Source organism: Halichoerus grypus, chromosome 6, assembly GCF_964656455.1.
Source record: "Halichoerus grypus chromosome 6, mHalGry1.hap1.1, whole genome shotgun sequence".
Taxonomy (NCBI): Eukaryota; Metazoa; Chordata; class Mammalia; order Carnivora; family Phocidae; genus Halichoerus; species Halichoerus grypus.
Genome location: NC_135717.1, coordinates 4,926,305 through 4,946,480, shown reverse-complemented (window position 1 = coordinate 4,946,480; position 20,176 = coordinate 4,926,305). Strand labels below are relative to the sequence as shown.

At 42.2% G+C, this 20,176-nt stretch overlaps 2 long non-coding RNA genes and 1 pseudogene across 2 annotated transcripts; 1 reads left to right on the top strand and 2 right to left on the bottom strand.

The window, feature by feature from the left end:
- Window positions 1-6,537: 6,537 nt before the first annotated feature.
- LOC144382060 (uncharacterized) lies at window positions 6,538-14,864 on the top strand. The gene is made up of 3 exons (XR_013448446.1): window positions 6,538-6,732; window positions 10,372-10,542; window positions 14,017-14,864. It is a non-coding gene; the product is annotated as an uncharacterized LOC144382060 (long non-coding RNA).
- On the bottom strand, window positions 7,276-10,912 carry LOC144382061 (uncharacterized). Its single transcript, XR_013448447.1, has 3 exons — window positions 10,742-10,912; window positions 8,427-8,506; window positions 7,276-7,478 (listed from the first exon to the last, which is right to left on the bottom strand). It is a non-coding gene; the product is annotated as an uncharacterized LOC144382061 (long non-coding RNA).
- LOC118555464 (endothelial differentiation-related factor 1 pseudogene) lies at window positions 12,835-13,260 on the bottom strand (annotated as a pseudogene).
- Window positions 14,865-20,176: the final 5,312 nt, after the last annotated feature.

The window sequence follows — 20,176 nt, the reverse complement described above, 5'->3', positions numbered from 1 at the left end:
ACCCATATGCATCCTATTATCCCATACATAGTCTCCAAACAGACAGTGAGGAGGTCATACTTCTGTACATGATACAACTATCCTGACCAAAACCAAAAGGGCACTATGCCTTTCCTCAGAAGAGGACAAAAAGTCCTTGGGTGGTGTTCACTCTTGTCGGATACCTTATAACTTAAAAACTATGATGTAAACTTAACAGTACTTAAATACTATGATATAGAGTCAATGCATCATACGTCACGTGATAAGGGGATAGGAGAATGAAGAAAATAAAGATATTCAGTAGATGGATAATATGCATGCATACACTTACACATACACAGTCATAACAAAATAAGGAACAAATACAGTTACAGTTCTTGTTACTGTAATTGGTCATAAGGCTGTAACTGGTATTTATAACTAACTACCTTCTTCCACTACCCATTCCATATTCCCTTTGTCCTCAGCAAGCATCTCAGCTGGCCATAGTTCTTTACTTGATGGGGTAATGCGAACCTCCTTTCTTGAAGAGTCTGGGCCGTTAGCAGTCCTGCCTAGATTGGGTTGTTGTAGTTTTCCATTGACTTTAATCATAGTGCATGATAACACTAAGAGTCACCCTAAGGGACCTCCTGTATTCCAGATTCTTTCTTACTTCCATTTTGGAAGTAAGTCCCTTTTCTCCTTGGTAGTCAAGATCAATCACCCCAGCCAATATAGCAACTCCTTTCCTTGCCTGTTGGTTTAGAGTCATGAGGAGCCTAAGGTGACTCTGTTATAGTCTTAACTTTTCGTACAGTTCAGGGGCGCCTGGGTGGCTCAGTCGTTAAGCCTCTGCCTTCGGCTCAGGTCATGATCCCAGGGTCCTGGGATCGAGCCCCACATCGGGCTCCCTGCTTGGCAGGAAGCCTGCTTCTCCCTCTCCCACTTCCCCTGCTTGTGTTCCCTCTCTCGCTGTGTCTCTCTCTGTCAAATAAATAAATAAAATCTTAAAAAAACAAAACAAAACTTTTAGTACAGTTGAGTCATTGTTGTATCTGCTGGTAGAAGAAATAAGACCTTTTGGAACTCCTTTCAGAACTAAGATCTCTAAGCCAGTGGAGCATAGGGTCACAGGGACAGGAAGCAAATGCTGGAGAGTCACTTGGCGGGTAATACTGAGTAGCGCCACTCCCATTTCAACTCCTTGATTTACAACCCGTGGATCCTGGAAGAGGGAGAAACAGCACCATATATTTATTGGACATTGACTCAGAACATAAACAGCTCTCTGGAGAACCTTACCCCCATCCTGCAAGGTGTGGCCACCTAACTGACCCTGTAACTGAGTCTTCAAAAGGCCATTCCATCAAGTCAGTTGCTTCAGGAAGGTAGGAAACATGGTAAGACAAGAGACTTCCATGAGCATGGATCAACTGCCGTACTTCATTTGCTGGAAAGTGGGTTCCTTTATCAGAAGCAATGCTGTGTGGAATACCAAGACAGTGGGAAAGATATTCCATAAGTCCACAAAAGGTAGTTTTGGCAGAATAATTGCACACAGAGAAGGAAAATCTGTACCCACAAGTATCTATTTTAGTAAAAACAACACACTGCTCCTTCCACGAGAGAAGTGGTCTAATGTAATCGACCTGCCTCCATGTAGCTGGCTGATCCCTCCAGTGAATGATGCCATACTGGGGGTTCAATGTTGGTCTCTGGGGCTGGCAGATTGGGCAGTCAGCAGTGGCTATAGCGAGGACAGTCTTGGTGAGTGGAAGTCCATGTTGCTGAGCCCATTTATGACCTCCATCCCTGCCACCATGGCCACTTTACTCATGAGCCTACTGGGTGATGACAGGAGTGGCTAAGGAAAGAGCCTGACTAGTTAGTATCCATGACTTGATTATGAAAATCCTCTACTGAGATCACTCTTTGGTGAGCATTCACATAGGCTACACATATCTTTACATTTTTCACCCTTCTAAGAGAGATCTATCCATACCCCCTCCCCAAACTTCCTTGTCACCAATTTTGCAATCATATTCCTTCCAAGTCCTTGACAATCCAACCAAAACATTGGCCACATTCCATGAATCAGTATATAATCACATATCTGGCCATTTCTCCTTCCAAGCAAAATGAACAATCAGACATATTGCCTGGAAGTTCTGTTCACTGGGAGGATTTCCCTTCACCATTGTCCTTCAGGGATGTCTCAGAAAAGGGCTGTCATGCTGCAGCTGTCCACTTTCTAATGGTGCCTGCCTATTGTGCAGAACCATCTGAAAACAAGACCCAAGTCTTCCCTGTCTCTGTACAAGCTCTGATCACAGAGAACTCCCCGTGAATCCACACATGCAGGCTTGGAAAGAGAAGGTATTGTAGCAGGAGTGGGGGCCATAGGCATTTGAGCCATTTCTTCATGTAATCTGTGCACTCAGGGACTGCCTGCGCATGATCTCACACATACCACTTCCATGATGGATGTGCTTCTGCACGCACCCAACTTTATGGCTTAGTGGATCAGATAACACCCAGTTCATGATAAGCAGCTCAGGTTGTATGGTAATTTGGTGGCCCATAGTTAAGCACTCAGTCTCTACTAAAGCCCAGTACCAGGCCAAAAGCTATTTCTTAAAAAAGGAAAGTAGTTATCTGAAGATGAAACCAAGATGGCCAGTTGTGTCTTGGGATGGGTCAACCCTTCCGCTGCATTTAGAACAAAATTGAGACTCCCTGCATGGCCTACAGGGCCTTTCAAGAGCTCCTCCAGCCTTCCATGCCAGTCTCTGCTCTATGGGATCACACTAATGAATGAACAGAAAAGTAAGACTCATGACTTAAGCATTCATGAGAGAGGGTCAGAGCAGAGGTGGCAATTGTTCTTGAGGTTTTAGCCTCTAGAGCAGGGACAGAGTCATACAAGAAGTAGGACAGAAATCTCAATGACTTGACAATTGCTGACCTTTGGCTGCATAGATGGCACCCTTACCCACCTTCTCCAACTACATTGCATGTGCAGTATCAATTTTCCCTCGCAGTGAAGCAAAAACAAACTCTCCAAAGAGATAGAAACTTCTTCATGGCAAGGACGAGAGTTCTCAAAGTTGAGTAGAAGAATGCAATGGTGATATTTTGTAGGTCTCTATTGCCACATCATGCCACAGACTCTCAGTACTTTCTTTGCTGCTAGAGTCACAAACATCTTTCAATCTAGTCCAAATTAGAGAGCCAACTCCAGAAACCCTGGAACAAAAGAGTTGGAATTCCAGAGCTGGGCTTCCTCTTTTGGTCAGTGTTTGTGTGTATCTGTGTGTATTTGTGCACCTGTGTATGTGTGTGCCCAAATTGCCAACCCAGTCTCTCCACTACCTACCCTCGTACCAAGCCCCTTAATGTGAAGCCTTCCCATCAAGATCCACATGGACTTCAAAGTCAATTCTCTCAACTGGGGGGGATATCAGGAACGTCAGAGGAAGCCCCACTAGCTACCCTTATTAATCATCATGTTACATATTATGGTTACCCAACAGAAGATAAGTGCTATAAACCTTAACAGTATAAAGTTAATGTTATTTCCATATGTGTTTGGAAGTAGTAAGATGGTAAGAGGTAGAAATTTGATTTTTTTATCTAGTGGATAATTAAGAGATACCATCTCAGTTGGATGGATGAACAAAGGGTTATTTAAGAATATTACACAAGGTAACTAATAAGGAGTTTAGTATGTGGTGTAAAGCTGTGGTTGTATATATTTTATCCTCTTTCCGTCATCCATCTGATGTTAAGGAAATTGTACCCAGTGTTGCATTCTCCAGTTTGTACAGTGTTCCTAATTCCTTTATTTCCACTACAGCTTTAGGCACCCTGTAGGTATCCGGTAATTATTAATGAGAGAGTTTGGGAAATGGTCTCACACTGTGGAAGCTGGCTTTCAAGATCACCCCCAGTAATCTCTGCTTCCTGATCTTCATACCCTTTACATGTTCCCTCTCACGTTGTACTAAGGTTGGTCCGTATGATCACTAGCATACAGAGAACAGATGGTATGAAACTTCTAAGATTAGTTTAAAAGACACTGTGGCTTCCATTTTGCTCTCTCTCCCTCATCTCTGGCTCTGGGGGGGAAACAAGCTGCCATGTTGCACTTGGAGCAGATTCTTCATCCCCAGTAGATGGGAAGCTGCCATCTTGAGATGTCAGATGACTGCTGCCTGGGACAACTGCTTGACTGCAACCCGATGGACTGAGCCAGAACCACCAAGCTACACTGCTCTGCTTCCTGACCCTCAGAAACTGCGAGGGAAAATACATGCTTTTGTGTGTGTGGCAGGTGGGCAATTTGTGACACAGCAATCATTAATACATACCCTAAACTAGATTTCAAGCATCTTACCAGGGTAAGGAATGCCCTAAGCCAACACCTCATAAAAATTCTGTTGACCTGGCTGGTTACCAAGCAACAGTTGTGATGTCATCAGGATTAGAACCCTAACTTACGGGGATCTTGCCAACCACTTGACAGGAAGCCCCAGAGCAAAGGGGACTTTTCAGGTGAGCACGTCTATGTCTACTTTCCTCTTTCTCAAATAAAGTGAATAATCCAGGGATCTTTCAACCAAAATTGGTTCTTACATTCCTTATGTCCACTGATAATGGCAACTTCAAGTGGTTACTGCCAGTTAGGGTGGGTTACTCCCATTTCAATCCTGGGACTTACCTCTTTTGGTTTGGGGGCCTCAACCCCAGAGCAATGTGCAAGAGATGTTTTTCGTTTTTAACAATTTTTATATAGGGTTACAAAATTGACAGGTATAAGATATTAGCAAATCATTAATAATATTGAAATGAATAGCTTTTTCAAAAATTTTTTATTTATTTATTTGACACACAGAGAGACAGGGAGAGAGGGAACACAAGCAGGGGGAGTGGGAGAGGGAGAAGCAGGCTTCCCGCTGAGCAGGGAGCCCGATGCGGGGCTCGATCCCAGGACCCTGGGATCATGACCTGAGCCGAAGGCAGACGCTTAACGAGTGAGCCACCCAGCCGCCCCTGAAATGAATAGCTTTGTAAGTAAAAATCCCCATTTTATAAAGTTAGGCTATAAAATATTTCAACTGAAAATATCAGGATGCGTATTTGAAAAAGTGGATTATTACTTAATGCCTTTCAGTTTCCATCCAATGAGCCATGTAATGTAGACCTAGAACAGGTTTAGGGTAGCAGTTTTTTAAGCTCCTTGAAACTAAACAGTGAAATACTGCTCTGTTCAAAATGTCTTTTAATATTCTTTTAGGAATTCTGCAAGAACATTTTTATGTTCATATTCTCATAACCCCCAATTCTTCACCCCTTAATGGTGGATTTTTATCTCCCAAACTGTTCAAATGCCAGTTATAACAGAGGGGATGCTCAAAGGATAAAAATGTAATTTTAAGTCATTTTAAAGTTATTATATAAGGAACATAAGTATGTTTTTCTGACTACATCCCCCTCCAAAACACATGAATGACAATAAAGTTCTATTTTACCATAAACCCCATAAATCCCTGTCCCTCTTCCCTCCCTAGTCACTGTTATCAATTTAGTGTACATTATTCCAGTTTTTCTTCTATTCATTTACAGAGATACGTATGTACCACAATAAAACAGCATTGTTCTGAGGGGTTGTTTTTGCCTGAAAGAATGACTAAATACGTATTGTTCCGCAACCTGCATTTTGTTCTCCACTCCAAAATACGTCCCGGGGAACTTCCCACGTTAGCACGACAGTATTCCATACTTAAATCAGCCATTCCCCAAGCTGAAGGGGAGTTAGTCTCCAATATGTCAGTATCACGAACAATTTGAAAAACCACCTCTGTATCCAGTTTAACGTTTACAGGGACTTCGGCCTCTACTAGCTGTGATTTTAAACAGTCTTTAACCTGCACCTCAGCTCCTTTGATTCTACTACCACCTAACCTTACGGGATCGCGGTGAGGATTAAACCCGTTGACATATTTATGGCCAGCTCTTTGTAACTGCCACCCAGTAGCCTTATTTTCTTTGGTTAGGTCTGATCTTTTGGTCTTGGTTCCTGGGAGACTGGATTCTAGCAGCGGTGCGCTGAGCGTGATCTTCCGAATCCGAGGAACTCTGAGCCTGGTGGGAGTGTGTGCCTCTGACATCCTTTATTCTACTGCTGTCAAGTGAGACTTTCTGACGGTTGTGGCTTCTCTTCAACGGTTAACTCAGGTGAGCTCCACACACACCCTCCTCTTGGTCCACAAGCCCTTCCCTTTACTGGGATATCCAACCTGGCCCCTCGCCATCAGGCCTGGGGTCCGAGCCCTCCGCCCCTCGCTCCCGGGCCCCTGAGCTGCCTCCCAGCAACTCCGACCGCGCACGGGCAGCAGCCTAAGCGGACCGACAACCCACCACCTTCTAACTGGGAACGCACGCCTTTCTCCACCGGATCCGGAAGTAGCCCTTCCCGAAGCGGAAGACCCGCCCCGCTGGCGGGGGCGGGTCCTGCTGCAGGCTCCGCCCTTTCTCTCTCTCCCAGGGGGAGGGGCGGGCCGGGCCGGCGCGGGCGCACGCCCCCGGCGCAGGCGCCTCGGTGGGCTAGTCCTCGGGCGGTGGCGTGCGGTGTGTGGGTGCTGGTTCTCGCCGCGACCCGGGGGACCCCAGCCTGCGCCCCCGGCCTACTCTCTCGGCGGTCTTCGAGAAGGTCTAAAACTCCGACTGACCGTTACACCAATCTCGGTCTTTCTCCCCTCCCCAGAAGTAAGCAGTTTATTTGTGAGCGTCCTGATTTTTATATTGATTAGCACACGCACACACACATGTATTTATGTTGGGGATCAATACACAAAACCATATCGTAAGGCGGTAAAACACACACTCCAAGTAATAATGTAAGGACGTATGTGTGGGTACATATAACTATATATACATACACGTATATGTAAATACATAAAATATACTTTTACATATAAATACATATGCTTATATGTGCATATTTACATGATTGTATTTATAGACACACAAACCCCAATAAATATATACTGTCTATGTAACTGCAGTCTATATACATTTATTTATTTATTTTAAAGATTTTTTTTTTTTAATTTTTATTTTTAAGTAATCTCTACACCCACTGTGGGGCCCCAACTCACAATCCCGTGATCTAGAGCCACATGCTTCACCGACTGAGCCAGCCAGGCGCCTCCAATATATATAAATATATTTATATGTATGTATACACATATGTATACATATATATTTTTGTGTTTATATATACATACACATATCCCCACAGAAAATACATATTATTTAGGATTTGTGTTTTTATTATGCAACTTTACATATTGTTCTGCAACTTGCTTTTTTCTCTGACTCCTTGAGAACCCTCCCCCTTAAAGTAGGTCCATTCTTCATTTTTTTCAGCTTTTTTCATGATGTGTCTCAACCCGCTCATCCAGAGCTGTTGGGGGAGTGGTTAGGAACCAGTAGGAAATATTCTGGGATCTCTGGCAAAGGAGAATTTGTACTGATGGGTTAACATAGTTACTTTTAACCTACTGCGTCATTTTCCCAACTGTAAAATGGAATTTTTTTTTTAAAGATTTTATTTATTTATTTGACAGAGAGACACAGCCAGAGAGGGAACACAAGCAGGGCGAGTGCAAGAGGGAGAAGCAGGCTTCCTGCTGAGCAGGGAGCCCGATGCAGGGCTCCATCCAACCCTGGGATCATGACCTGAGCTGAAGGCAGATGCTTAACAACTGAGCCACCCAGGTGCCCCTAAAATGGAATTATTAATGGTACCAAACTCCCAAGCTGGTTGTAGGTCCTCATGAGTTAAGTTGTATAAATCACATAGAAGAGGTACTTACTTGGTCCTTTGTATCTTTCAGTAACTTTTTGTCCTTGTTAGTATTTTGCCTTGTTAGAGCTGATGTTTTCAACTTTGTCCATAGGAAGTTTGATTCTATCCGCCAGACATTAAAGGACATCACTCAGACCAGGGAAACTCTGAGCCCAAGGAATGGTCTCTCCTTTGGTCTTCCTTTTTTATCCAGCCTTACTCTAGGATATTTTCTTGAGCTGAGGTAGCCCCGAGGCTCTCCAAACCCTGGCTCCCACATCTGCTGTTCCACCTCTGTTCCACACTGCTTAATCCAGCCCCCATTTCACCTGGTTCTTTGCTACTCACCTTTCTCAGGTCTCCTTAACATCCCTCTCCCCTTGGGGCGCCTGGGTGGCTCAGTCATTAAGCGTCTACCTTGGGCTCAGGTCATGGTCCCAGGGTCCTGGGATCGAGACCCACATTGGGCTCCCTACTCCGCAGGAAGCCTGCTTCTCCCTCTCCCACTCCCCCTGCTTGTGTTCCCTCTCTCGCTGTCTCTCTCTCTGTCAAATAGATAAATAAAATATTTTAAAAAACCAAACAAACAACATCCCTCCCCCCTTCTCACCTGATAGTGCAAGAACTCTTGATGTCTAATTGACTCATCATTTTTTTCTCTCACTTGTGTGCAAACTCAGAAAGAACACCCTGCAGGTAAATGTGTAAATGAATGCGTTTATTGCTCAGATGAGCACTTAAAACATTTTTAATGTCTGGAATGACTCCTCTTCATAAGTTCTTAACATGAAAGTGTAAGGTCACACTTGTGAAAAGGAACTTCACATTATCTATGCACCTACCTATTCCCAGTAGCTGTACAAAGTAGCTCCTGGAGCAAACACATCAAATTTGCTGGCCAGGAATCCTAGAATGAACCTCTAAAATTTAACACTGCTGAAATCTTTTTTATTATTATTATCTTTTATAATTACCTCAAAGCATTTTCTTTGTTATGCTCACCAATGCCTTAAGGGTGCCTTTCTGGAATCAAACATTTGCCTTCTCTAGGTTAGTTTAGATGAATAGAGTGAAAGCCAAAACAAAATCAGATCTTTGGCAAAACAAAATTTTTACTCATAGCACTACACAAGGAATAGTAGGTAAACACCTCTGGGAAAAATTAAAACATTTCATTTGAGTCAAGTTCCATTTTACCATACTCTATCCCATCTTCTTCTCCCTTTTGAGAATTAAGCGCTTTTCATCTTCTATTTGTCCAAATCTTGCTCTATTCATTTACATGCATAGACATGTTCCCATAGAAAGCATATAATATTTTGGATTTTAGTTTTTGGATTCTTACTACATATTGTATGTATTGTTTTTTTTTTTTTTTTAAGGTTTTATTTATTTGACAGAGAGAGACAGAGCGAGAGAGGGATCACAAGCAGGGGGAGTGGGAGAGGGAGAAGCAGGCTCCCAGCTGAGCAGAGAGCCCGATGTGGGATTCGATCCCAGGACCCCGGGATCATGACTTGAGCCAAAGGCAGATGCTTAACGACTGAGCCACCCAGGCACCCCTGTATGTATAGTTCTAAAACTTGCTTTTTCAGTCAATGTTTGACCTCAAGAACTTTTTTATTCCTGCATTTTAAATGCTAACGTGCAGAGCTTCTGTAACAGAGTTGGACACAGTTGAAGAATATTTTCAGATCTCCCAGTAAGGATGGATTTGTATCACCCACGATGCCCTCTTTCTGACTACCATTGTCAATGTCTCCACCCTGTTTATTTGCTTGGTGGAGCTTTCATGGTTTTGTTTTTAAGCCATACCCTTTTCGGTTTGGGGTACCTGTAAAATGGACATCTAATTCTTCCTTCCTCATAGTGTTTTTGAACATAGTTAATGAGTTAGCTTGTGTAATTCATATAGATTTTATAGAAGACATACCTGGTATACGATATTTATCACAATAGCAGATACTATTAATATATTATTTTATGAGTGCTAATGTATTTAATACCTTATTACCCTGTAAGCAACTCTATCTAGGAGACTTCATCCCACTACAGACACTGATTAACAACATTTAGGTCAGAGAAACCACTCTGGTAATAGCAAAACTTCTTTAATCCTCCTTTATTGAACTAAGCTGAGATATTTTTGAAAGAGAGTTGTGGATTTTCTACAACAGCTCCTTAAGATAATCGACACATTGAGCTCTCTTCCCTCGTTGTCTTTTATTTCAGCCTTTGCATATGCTGTCCTGTCTACCTAGAAAATCCCCGTCGTGAGCCTCCACTTCCAGTCTTACAGTAAATCTGTGTACATACAGTTCAATGCTGAGGAATCTATGTGCTGACACTAACTGTGAGATTATGAGCCAAGTAATTAACCTCTAATCTGTAAAATGGAAATACTAATTATACCTACTTCATAGTCTTGTTGTACAAGGTAAATGAGTTAACGTATTTAAATCATATAGAAGAGATGCCTGGGGCAGAGGAACCTCTCAACGGTTCGCGAGTATTAATAACTGTTCCTAATGATGATTCTTCATCTTTGCTCCTAGGAGGCTGATCTTTCCTGCCACCACGGCCTGACGTCAGCCAGGTCAGATACTCTGACCCCGGTGGTAGCATCTCCTCGTTGGTCTTTTGCCATTAGAATCTAGGCAGAAAGAGCTCTTTGGCAAGTATCTGCAACACAATACAATAATTTTGTATCTGCATTACTCATCAAGGTGAGTTAGACGTTATGCTTCCCTTCTCTCTGGTTCTTCCCCCACCCCTGCACCTCTCCTTGAAACCTAAGAACAGAAATGTTGGATAGGATATCGTAAAGTTAGTGCAACCACAGGAGGAAACAAAAACGAGGCTTGGAAAGAAGAAATGTATTGTACTCACAGGTCCTGGGGCGGGGGGGGGGGGGTCACCACATACCATGCAGGGCCACAGGGGAAGCACCAGGTCTTGGTCAGGTGGCAGAACACAGGAGTGAGGGGGGAGCATAAGCCAGAGCCTTCACTGGGGTTTCCATTCTGCTGAGAGTGAGCAGTTAAGGCCTGGCTCATTGGAATAATTCCAGCAGGCTTTGGGCTATAGGGGGGTGTGTAGTTGGCTGGTACCTGGTCTTGGGATGATTTAGGGCAGAGGAAATATTGGCTTGTGTGTGATCATTAGATAAGGAGGTGACTGGGTCTGTATACTTGGGATTGGTTGGTTTGTACTGGTTGACCAAGCCCTTTGCTATCTCTACGAATTGGCTAGCCCAGCCCTGGGAGGGAGAGTCTTGGCTGGCCAGCAAGCTTTTTAAGATGGCAAAACATCATAAGATATAGACAGTTTAAAAACATGCTTAATAAATGCAAATCTGGTTCCTTCTGCCCAGAACATTCCCTTGCCCCAGCCCCACTTCACTTGACTTCCTATTACTTATCCCTCAGGTCTGTAATGAAATGTGACGTGTCTCATTTATATATAACATATTATCTCCCTCCCTTTGTTAGTTTGCTAGGGCTGCCGTAACAAATTACCACAGACTGGAAGCCTTAAACAAGAGAAATGAATCTTCTTACAGTTCTGGATGCTGAAAGTCCAAGGTCAGAATGTGAACAGGGTCGGTCCCTCTGAGGCTGTGAGGGAAGGTCTGCTCCATGCCTCCCTCCTAGTTTTTAGTGATTTGCTGGCCATCATGGTGTTCCCATGGCCTATAGAAGCATCACCCCAATCTCTGCCTTCATCTTCACATGATGTTCTCCCCATATATGTGTCCAAATTCCCCCTTTTTAAAACGACACAGTCATTGGTTTAAGGCCCTCTTTAAGGACCTCATTTTTTTTTTAAAACTTGTTTACTTCTATAAAGACCCTGTCTCCAAATAAGCTCCCATTCTCAGGTAGTGGGAGTTGGGACACCAACATATTTTGGGAGGACACAATTCAGCCCAGAACGCTCCCCTCACAGCTCTCCCTTCATCCCCCTATGTCAGTGCCCCCCACTCTGCACTTCCCCAGGGCTTGTAATCACCCCCCAGAGCCCTAAGTGCAATTTATTGTAGATGTTACTTTCTGAAGCCAATTCCACTTCTTTCCTCCCCAAATATGTCTCTGACTCCTCATTTTTCTCAGTATCACGCACACACTTGTATGCTCAAGGGACACACTCAATGGAAAATTGATGAGTGAATGAAAGCATGAACTATTGGTGGGGTTGGGGAGCGAAGATGGCCGGTGTGCATGGCTCTACTCATAACTTAATGTTTATTGCCCAGAGAGCATTTACAACATTTTCACTAACTTCCAGAAGGAATCCTCTTGGGATTCATTACACTACACTCATAACTTCATTAAAAGGTATTATGTATTTGGTTTATAAGCAATTTATTATGTTCCAGGAAGAATCCTTTGTAATCAGTTTTATCACAGTCACAATCTAATTTGGGAACACATGATACTGGTTCAATATTGAGTTATAGCCCCAGCACTTGGCATGTCTCCCTTGGTTATGTTTGATCGTGATCGCATTCTTCATTTAAGTCCTGTAAGTTATTTCGGTTTGCTACTTATTATTTGCTATTTTGTTTCAGCTACTGCCATGAGAATCACTGCTCATAACATGTTCTAAGTTGTTCCTGTTAATTTGTGGAGATCATATGACTTATATACGTATCTTTTTAATCAGCCAAACTTTTATACTCTAATCGGGTTTCTATTGATTATATTGATTCTCTCTCTCATCTTACTTTTATTCTTGTGTTTCTACATTGGTGCAAAAAACAAGAACCATATGTAATCATTATGGTAATAATACACATTATGGTTTTGTTCCTGGATAGATAGAAGTTATTTTATTTACTTATTATTTTGCAAGGTTTTGGTTGCTTGACAGCAGGTATGGGTAGAGAGCGTTCCTAGGCAGGGTTGATACCCCCACGTTCTGCTCCTCCAGGTGAAGAGACCCACACTGGCGCTGGTGGTCAAGGGGAACCAGCCAGGCGAGATCAGCCAGATTGCACTGATTTCTAGGTTTTGCGTTCATATCACCCTTGGCCCCTTCTCAATCGGCTTCCTGATATCCTCCCCCCAGAGCTTGAGGCCAAAAGCTCTCTCACAATTTTGCCCAGAACCTGGTTTTTAAGAATGGCCTGTCCACTCTCGTAGTCCACTATGACCTGCAGCTTTTTGTGGATTTTCGTCGCCAAGTCCTTCTGAGTCAACCCCTTGCTCTGCTGGCCTTGCTGGATCACCTTGCCCACCTGCAGGGTCACCCGGTGGTGGTGTAGCTCCTCAGTATCCCACTCCAGCTTGGCCGTGGTCTTGCTGATCAAATGCTGTTTGTTCTGGCCAGCAGCCCATTTCTTGGAAGTCTCCACCTCTTCTCCTCGTCCCGCAGCTGCTAAGATAGCTTGCTTGGATTTGGGTCCCTTCTTGCACAATCGTGTCCCAGTTGCTCTTGGCCATGGCAGTCAGACAGGTCCTGCTGTCCATCCAGCGGCTCTGGGGCAGCTGCTGGTGACCGGGCCTCACATCCCGGGCTGCTTCCTGATAGAAGTTATTTTAAATCTAAGATGTTACATGGTCCTTCGTATGTTTCCCCTCCTTCATTTGAAAGCTCATGCCATTATACATCATTGCTCTTTTCTCTGCTTTTGTCTTCTGACTTCCATGTCATCTCCTTATGTTCATGGGAAGGCTACAGTCCCCAACTCTGTTTTATCCATCCTTCTCTTCAACCAAAATCATCACTCTCAATTTCAACATCTGTATGGAAGACAAAACAATGCAGTCACCTTGGATTATAGTTTTCACCATTTTTCCAAGAAAGTGGGGGAAATGGGATATCAGAATAACCAAGAGACTGGTGATTAGAGCTCCTCGAACTCTCTGAAGATCCCCAGTGACCACATTTCTCATATTTTTCATGTGTAACACTTATATATTATGCTCAAACAAACAAACAAAAAATTGGCATTAAAAAAATTCTTAAGAGTGATGTCAGCAAAAATGGTAGAGTAGGGATCTCCAGGGGCTGTCCCTCCCTGTAACACTGAAAATCCTGGCAAAAACTGTCAGAATCAACTTTATCAAGACTCTGAAAGATAGTCAAAGGTTTACAGCCACTAAGCAAATGCTTAACCATGAGGAAATTCACCAAAACAGGCTGGGATGAGGATCTGGCTCTTTAATTTAGCCTTACCCTATCCTTTCTCGGTGCAGCTGCAGTCTCGAAGGCATCCATCATTCCCGGTGTGCACATCTAGTCCAGAACTTCAGGAGACCTTGATCTGAAGGAATTCTGTCAGTCTGTTTTAACTTGCCTATGGATTCCGTGAAGAACTGACACAAGAGACCTGCCTTTGTTCTTCCTAATCCAGAACTCTCTCAGGGTGGAAAGATGGCCATGGCTACCTGGAGGATGTTCCTGGCAAAGAATGAAAGCCAAATGGACAACACTTCTGTCTGGGGCAAGAAATAATGGTTGAAATAAATAATAGATGTGTTGAAAGCTGGGAAGGAAAAGCTGGAGAGTGAGAAACTTTGGGGAAAAGGGCTTTGAAAAACTCCCTCACATACTGGGGGACCTAGAAATCCATATGCATGGCCAGGGCAGGATGTACGTTCAGAAAAGACCTGGGAAAGATCATAGGCTTTCACTGCTGGCTGGTCTTTAGACTCTGCATAAACAGGAAGTGAAGGCTAAGGCAGAGATGTAAACAGCCTGGCTAATTGTTAAAGGAATGCCCCAACACAAAGCCAATCTGCAAAGAACTAGGGAGTCTTTTTCTTTCCTTTTTTTTTTTTTTTTTAACAATACTAAAAATATCCATCCAGTTTTTAACGAAAAAGTATGAAGTGTGCAAAGACACAAGAAGTATGGCCCATTCCCAGGAGCAAAAAAATGAACAGTGAATAGGGGAAAATCTACACTCCTGTTTCACTATGTTTCTCCTTTACTCTCACATAATGACCACACTCATAACACTTCTGACACTAGATGTGTGGAGTTTCTTCCCACACCCAGCAATTCTGTGACACAACCTGGGTGTCCCACAATTTAACTCAATTCTGACACTATCAGTAGCGTTAGATCTTATAAGTTAAGGGCTCATTCTCATGAGACTGCCCCCACCTCATTTTTTTTTAAGATTTAATTCATCCATTTGAGATAGTGTGTGAGAGAGAGCACAAGCCAGGCGGCAGAGGGAGAGGGAGAAGCAGGCTCCCCACTGAGCAGGGAGCCTGACAAAGGGGCAGATCCCAGGACCCCAGAATCATGACCCAAACCAAAGGCAGATGAGACTCTTAACTGACTGAGCCTCCCAGGTACTGACCCCCACTTCAGATACCAATGGCAATTAGTAGGTCCCCAGGTTACCCAAGACTTCTATCCAAATTGGCTACAAATCAGAGGTTCTCGTGACCCCCCTGCCCCCAGATTCAATTATTTGTTAGAACAGCTCACAGAACTCAGGGAAACACTCACTTACACTTACCAGTTTATTAAGGGATATGATAAGGGATACAGATGAACAGCCAGATGAAGAAATGCATAGAGTGAAGTCTGAGAAAGTGCAGAGCATAGGAGCTTCTGTCCCCATGGAGTTGGGGTGCATCACCCTCCCAGTACTTAAATGTGTTCACCAACCTGGAAGCTCTCTGAACCCCAAACTTTTGGGATTTTATGGAGGCTTCCTTACATAGGCATGATCAATTATTGACTTCACTTCCAGCCCCTTCCCAGGGTTCTAATCATGGGTTGGTTTTTCAGATGGCCAGCTCCCATCCAGGAACTATCCAGAAGCCCACCCAGAGTCATTAGAACAAAAGATGCTCCTACTGCTCTTATCACTTAGGAATTTACAAGGGTTTTAGGAGCCCTCTGCCAGGAATGGGGGTGGAAACTAAATATTTTTTTAAATAATAAATCAAAATATCTCAAACAGAAACTGTTCCTGAGAAAACACAGACATTAAAGCAACTGTCTTAACTATGCTCCAAGTACTAAAGGAAACTATCAAAAAAAGCTGAAGAAAACCAGAAGGATGATGTCTTAACAAATAGGGAATATCAATAAAGAGACAGACATTATAAAAAAGGAAGTAAATTTAAATTTTAGAGCTTAAGAGTAGAATAGCTGAAATTAAAACATTTGCAGAGGGGTTCAGCAGCAGATTTGAGCAGACAAAAGAATCCACAAACGTGAAAATTGTTCTAATGAAATATTCCAATCTGAGAAGCAGAAAGAGAAAACAATGAAGAAAAATCAACAGAGACAAAGTGACCTGTGGAACACCATCAAGTGTACTAACATACACATAATGAGAGTCCCAGAAGGAGAAAAGAGAGAGGAAAGGGGCAGGAAGACTATTAAAAAAAAAAAATTATTGAAAAATTTCCAAATCTGATAAAATACATGAATCTACATATTCAAGAAACTCAGTGAAATCAAGTAGAATGAACACATTGATACACAGCAAGACACAGGACAACAAGGACAAAAAGAATCTTGAGAACAGGGAGAGAAGCAACTTGTAACATACAAAGGATCTTCAGCAAGATTAACAGTAGATTTCTCATCAGAGGCCAGGGAGGCAGCAGGCAATGGGGTGAATTATTTAAAGTGCTGAAAAACGAAACCTGTCAACCAAGAATTCTATACCTGGCAAAACTATCCTTCAAGAATGAAGGAGAAATCAGGGCGCCTGGGTGGCTCAGTTAAGCATCTGCCTTTGGCTCAGGTCATGATCCTGGAGTCCTGGGATCCAGCCACGCATCAGGTTCCCTGCTCAGCAGGGAGTCTGCTTCTCCCTTTCTCTGCCCTTCCCCCCACTTGTGCTCTCTCGCTCTCTATCTCTCTCAAATAAAATATTTTTTAAAAAAGAATGAAGGCAGGCGCCTGGGTGGCTCAGTCGTTAAGCGTCTGCCTTCGGCTCAGGTCATGGTCCCAGGGTCCTGGGATCGAGTCCCACATCGGGCTCCCTGCTCAGCAGGAAGCCTGCTTCTCCCTCTCCCCCTCTCCCTGCTTGTGTTCCTTCTCTCACTGTGTCTCTTTCTGTCAAATGAATAAATAAATAAAATCTTTAAAAAAAATAAAAATAAAAAAGAATGAAGGTGAAATTAACACATTCCCAAAGAAACAAAAGCTGACAGAGTTTGTTACTAGTAGACCTTCTCTACAAGAAATGCTAAAGGGAGTGTTACAGACTGAAATGAAAGGATACTAGATAGTAACTTGAAGCTATACAAAGAAATAAAGAATACTCGTAAAGGTAACTACATAGGTAAATATATAAAAGCCATGATTATTGTTATTGTATGTAACTCATCCATTTTCCTATGTGATTTAAGAGACAAATGCATAGAACAATATTTATAAAATCTATGTTAACGTGAAAACTATGTATACAGATATAATCTGTGACAGTAGCACTGTAAAGGGTAAGGGATGGCAATATGTAGGAACAAATTTGTTGTATATTATAAAACTAAGTTGTTGTTGATTCAAACTGAGGTGTTACAAGTTTAAGATGTTCATTGTAGTCTCCAATGTAACCACTAAGAGCACAACTAAATATACATACATATGTGTGTGTGTATATATATATATATATATATATAAATATATATATATAAAGAAATGAGAAAGGAATCAAAACAGGACACTACAGGGCGCCTGGGTGGCTCAGTTGGTTAAGCGACTGCCTTCGGCTCAGGTCATGATCCTGGAGTCCCGGGATCGAGTCCCGCATCAGGCTCCCTGCTCAGCAGGGAGTCTGCTTCTCCCTCTGATCCTCCCCCATCTCATGCTCTCTCTCTCTGTCTCATTCTCTCTCTCAAATAAATAAATAAAATCTTAAAAAAAAAAAAAAAAAAAAAAAAAAAACAGGACACTACAATCAAAAGAAGGCAGGAATGAAGGAATTGAGCAACAACAAAGATATGACATCCAGAACATACATAGAAAACTGGCAGAAATTAGTTCTTCCTTACTTTAAATTTAATGGGTTAAACTCTCCAATTAAAAGACAGAAATTGGCAGAATGAATAATAAAAAAAAAACCCTAGGGGCGCCTGGGTGGCTCAGTCAGTTGGGCATCCAGCTCTTGGTTTTGGCTCGGGTTATGATCTCATGGGTGATGAGATCAAGCCCTGAGTCAGGCTCTGTGCTCAGCAGGGAGTCTGCCTGAAGATTCTCTCCCTCTGCTCCTCCCCCCATTTGCACCTACACGTGCTCATGCTCTCTCCCTCTCTCTCAAATAAAAATAAATAAATCTTTTAAAATAAAAATAAAAACCTCAAAACAACAACAAAAAACCCCCACCCTCTATCACACACAAAGTTTGAAAGAAAAAAAAAACAAACAAAAAAACCAATGGAAAAGGATATTTCATGCTAATAATAGCCAGAAGAGAGCTAATGTCATATAAAGTAGACTTTATTCTTTTTTTAAGTTTATTTATTTATTTGAGAGAGAGTGTGAGAGAGAGCACGAGAGTGGGGTGAGGGACTGAGGGAGAAACAGACTCCCCGCTGAACAGGGAGCCTGATGTGGGGTCTGACCCTGGGACTCAGGGATCATGACCTGAGCTGAAGGCAGACGCTTAAATGACTGAGCCACCCAGGTGCCCCACAGAGTAGACTTTAATGTTTTTTTTTTTTTTTTTTTTTAAAGTTTTTTATTTATTTGACAGAGAGAGACACAGCGATAGAGGGAACACAAGCAGGGGGAGTAGGAGAGGGAGAAGCAGGCTTCCCGCTGAGCAGGGAGCCTGATGCGGGGCTCGATCCCAGGATCCTGAGATCATGACCTGAGCCGAAGGCAGACGCTTAACGACTGAGCCACCCAGGCGCCCCCACAGAGTAGACTTTAAATCAAAATTATAAGAGACAAAGAAGGATATTATTTACTGATAAAAGGGTGAATTCATTGGGAAGATGTAACGATTATATACATACTTAACAGAGTCCCCAAATATACAAAGAAAAAGTTGACAGAAACGAATGGGGAAATAGACAGTTCTTCAATAATAGTTTGGAGACTTAAATACCTCACTTTCAATAATGAATAAAATAACTAGACAGAAGATCAGTGGGGAAATGAAGGAGGCAAACAACACTATAAGCCAGCATTCTCTGGGACAGATCATATATTAGGCCACAAAACAAGTCACAATAAATTTAAAAGAAATGGAATCACACAAAATATCTTCTCTGACCACAATGGAATGCAACAAGAAATCTAGAAGGAAAACTAGAGAATTCACAAAGTGTATAAATTAAACAATATTCTGTTTTTAAATATTTTTTAAAAGTTTATTTATTTATTTATTTATTAGTAATCAGCTACATCCAACATGGGGCTTAAATTCATGGCCCCAAGATGAAGAGTTTCATGCTCTTCCTACGGAGCCAGCCAGGCACTTTTTAAAAATGTATATATTCTTTTTATTTGTAAACAATACATTCTTTTTTTTTTAAGATTTTATTTATTTATTTGTCAGAAAGAGAGAACACAAGCAGGGGGACTGGCAGACAGAGGAAGCAGGAGGCTCCCTGCTGAACAAGGAACCCACCGCAGGGCTCAATCCCAGGACCCTGAGATCATGACCTGAGCCAAAGGCAGATGCTTAACCCACTGAACCAACCCAGCACCCCTAAATAATACATTCATTTTTTTTTAAAGATTTTATTTATTTATTTGAGAGAGAGAGCATGAGAGGGAGAAGGGTCAGAGGGAGGAGCAGACTCCCTGCTGAGCAGGGAGCCCAATGTGGGACTCGATCCCAGGACTCCAGGATAATGACCTGAGCCGAAGGCAGTCGCTTAACAAACTGAGCCACCCAAGCGCCCCTAAATAATATTCTCAAACAACAAATTGGTCATAGAAGAAATCACAAAATAAATTAGAAAATATTTTGAGATGAACAAAAACAAAAATAATCAAATCTTATGACATGATGAAAACAGAAATTTAAAGCAATAATGTCTATATTTAAAAGAAAGTCTCAAATTAGTAACTTACACTTTAAGGATCTAGAAAAAGAAGAGCAAACTAAGTCCAAAGTTAGCAGAGGGAGGAAAAGACAAAGGTTAGAATGAAAATAAATGAAATCATGAATAGAACAATAGAAAAAAATCAATAAAACCAAATTTGGTTATTCAAAAAGATTAATAAAATTGACAAAACTTTCATTAGATTGACTAAGAAAAAAAGAGAGAAGACTCAAATAAAATCATAAATGAAAATGGGGACCTTACTACTAAACTTACCAAAAAAAAAAGGGTTATAAGAGAATACTATGAATAATTATACATCAATAAATTATATAATGTAGATGAAATGAACAAATTACTAGAAACATACAAACTCCCAAAA